This window comes from Protopterus annectens, chromosome 1.part0 (assembly GCF_019279795.1).
Source record: "Protopterus annectens isolate FY-2018-M chromosome 1.part0, PAN1.0, whole genome shotgun sequence".
NCBI lineage: Eukaryota > Metazoa > Chordata > Ceratodontiformes > Protopteridae > Protopterus > Protopterus annectens.
Genome location: NC_056725.1, coordinates 681,991,340 through 681,995,032, shown reverse-complemented (window position 1 = coordinate 681,995,032; position 3,693 = coordinate 681,991,340).

The following is a 3,693-nucleotide window of genomic DNA, read 5'->3' as shown; positions in this document are numbered from 1 at the left end:
AGATTCCAGGTTGATGTTATGCACATACCTGTCCATCTCTTATTGCACATACTCTGGGCATGTCTTGACAACATGCAGGTGAAACCGGAACATATTTTGACTATTGCCCTCATAAACCTTTGGTGAGTTGTACAATGACAGGTTTGTTTTCATAGACATTTTCCAAATATGTACAGACCTGACAATCAGTTATATGCCATTAAATGTTGCCTACATGTCAGAGATTATCATGCTGATATGCCAGGGAAACAGGGTAACAGCCAGCAGATATGGGCCACTTAACTGGACATTCTGGACAACTCTGTACACTTGTGGGGTATGATTCTGCATACAGCTTACTACCACTCCCAGGATTCAAACCATGGCTGTGTCTGCTAAAAATAGATCAGTGCACATCACAGTTAAGTATGCTATATAGATATTGATGTGTATCTCTTCTCTGATTTCTGTCTATAAGTCTCCTGTGGTTTTACAATCTGACCTTGTAATTATAACACTCTTATACAGGGTTTTCTAGCTAGTTTTATTATGTAGCATGGTGTGGATGACAGTGATAAGTAATACCTTATTATTCAGAGCAACTACAACACTAACAATGCCATACACTACCAGAGTAAACAGTACCAGTTCAGGATTTCAATCTTTTATTTCTAGGCACAGTTTTCGTATCTGACAGACCTGTGGGGGGAATGTTTGTTAGCACTACCTGAATGTTGCCACACATATTACTAGATTCCACATTATTATTATGCACGTATATCTCACTTGGTTACTGCACACACTCTGGTCACAGCTTCACAACATGGGGGTGGAGATGGGACATACTTTGCTTATTACTCTCATAACATTTTGGGGAGTTGCTAGAGTGAGAGGTTTGTTCTTATAGATGTCTGACAATCAGTTGTATGTCATTATTTGCTGCCTAAACATCTGGGATCATCCCACTGATTTGCCAGGGAGACAGGGTGACAGACAGTGGATATGGGCCAATTAACTGGACATTCTGGACATATCTGTACAGTTTTGGGATATGATTCTTCATACAGCTTACTACCACTCCCAGGATTCGAACCATGGCTGTGTGTGCTAAGAATACAACAATTCACGTCTCAGTTGAGTGTGCTATTTGGATTATGTTGTCTATCTTTTCACTGTTTTCTGTCTAAATCTCTCTCACTTGTACAATATGACATCTTGTGATTACAACAGTCACATACAGACATTCCTACACATTTTATTTATGTAGCACATTGTGGGTAACAGTGCTTAATACAACAGTACTATTAAGAGATTGCAACACTGCATTACCATATGATACCAGAGTAAACACAAACAGTCCAGCACTTAGACCTTTATTGTCAGGCTGTTAACCTTTTATTTACATGCAACCTATTTGAGACTCTTCCTGCTATATTGCCTGGAGTATTCAATACATGCCTTAAACAATACAGGTTTTATACTGGCAATTAACATTCTACTACTTTTAGATTTATTTCTTATGACAGTACATGCAAGAGTATTACTAATTTGCCTCGCAACGCAACCTCTGCAATCTACAAGCATAGGCTTCCCGGTTTACAGCCCCCACATCTGCTGCTGTCAAAGACATAAGAGGAATATTTAGTCACACCTTTCCATAATATACATGAGCTGGCAATTATTAAGCAGGTAGTGGACTGATACATATGGCTGGGACATCCCCCGTCTGCCTAGCCTCTTGGATCCACTGATCCAAGAGCTCCCTCTTTCTCCGCTTCAGGTCGACATAGTGATGCCTGACCTGCTCACCAGTTTGAGGTATGCCAGTGGCACTGGTGAGGTCATGGGGAAGATGGTCCCAGGCTTCCACTTTATATTGGGAACCCTGGTACTGGCCCTACAGCAGTCTCTGGTCATGGTCTTTAACAAGGAGTCCTGCCATGACTTTGGACTCCTGGATGCCCCAGCGCTGCACCCAAAAGCGCACTCCCTCTTCCACACTGGTCATAGTGCCTACAGGAGGAAGCTGCAACAAGTTATGAGATGTATTCCTGCCTGTTGGGTTTAAATAGGGCCGATTTCCCGCACTTTGCCATGATTGGATGGTTTTGAAAATGCTAGGCTATGGGCAAACCTGCTTACCTAAGGTTGGCATTGCTTAAAGGGGTATACCAATGGGTAAACTGATTTAGCTGGCCTACACATTGCTTACACCAAGTAAGCAGGGCTGTTGCAAAGCTTAGCATTGCTTAATTTTTAATTTGCATACTATTTGCTGTTTTGCATTGATTTATTATTCATTACATGTTATATATGTGTTTGGTATCCATGATTCATGTGTACGTACACTGTATGGGGTCCTTGTGTTTATTAGGGGATTTCAACACTTTATTACAATGACACCTCACATCTGGACTTGATGCAGTACTCCAGTTCACAAATATATGTTATTTAGTAGGTTATGCAACAAAAAATATTGTTCATATAGTGATTTGACATGGAAAATTAAATGCACTGAAGTGAGACTCGAACCGGGAATAACTGCTCATAAGACAAATGCTCTGCCCACTACATTACTGAAGTACTGCTTAATTTGCATATATCTTGATATTTATCTTCTTATGTCATTTAAGCTGCAGTATACATAGCTAAGCAATGGGCAAACCCCTGCACCTATGGTTAAATTTTATCTGTTTCATAAAAAAAAAAAAATAACTTGTTTATATTATTATATTTTAACCATTGCTCTTATAGACTTGGGGGGTGTTGTTGGGAGTATGCAACCCCCTATGAGCAGTCTTGCTCATTGTTATTGCTAAACTGCAGTTCTTGATTGTAGGGGTATGTATATTGTGAGAGCTCTGCTCTCAGACATGCCCCCTGCACTCATCCACGCTCCGTGTCCATTTAGGAGCTCAGGCAGCGCGCCTTCATTAATATGCATAGTGCACTGCCATGCTGCTCCTAAACAGTTGCTTCCATGCAGGACTAAGCTAGTCCTGCATGGAAGATTACTGAATCCAAGGGACAGATTTTTGCTTATAGACCACTATGTTGACCAAGTTAAGCTGGCTGATGGTCAATTTTATTTCTTATTACATTGCCTAAATGGGTGTGCGAGCCGTGCTCCAGGTTTTAAACACAAAAAAAACCCCAGGAAATAGCAGCTCTGTTCACATCTGAGCACTGGGTATGCACGGTGTGCCTAGGGGCTTAAACAGGAAGGCAATGGGAAGGGAAAACAGCAGTAGGAAGGCAATCAAGGAGAACTAGCATAGCTGGCAGGTGAAATGTATCAGAATCAGCCAATTACACAGACAGCAGCCCAGCCCAGCACACTACTATAAACTATGCAAACACCTTTCACTCTGTTTTTCTCCACAAACTCTGCACCACCAGTGTACACAGATGGGGAAATTTTACCTGTCACTCTCATACATCAATATGTGAAAGAGGCTGAGGGTGGTGAGGATGAAAATGCTGATGACCAACCCACAGTGAGGAGAAGGAGAAGAGTGTACAGACCCAGGGTAACCTACCAGGGGCTACATGAGCTGGAGATAGTGGAGCACTATAGGGTGGACAGGGACATCCTACAGCAAATTGTTGAGCTGTGCTGGCCACGCCTCACACACAGAACCAACAGAGGGGAACCCATCCCAGTGGATACCAAAGTATGTGTAGGCTTAAGAATACTAGCCACAAGTACCTTCC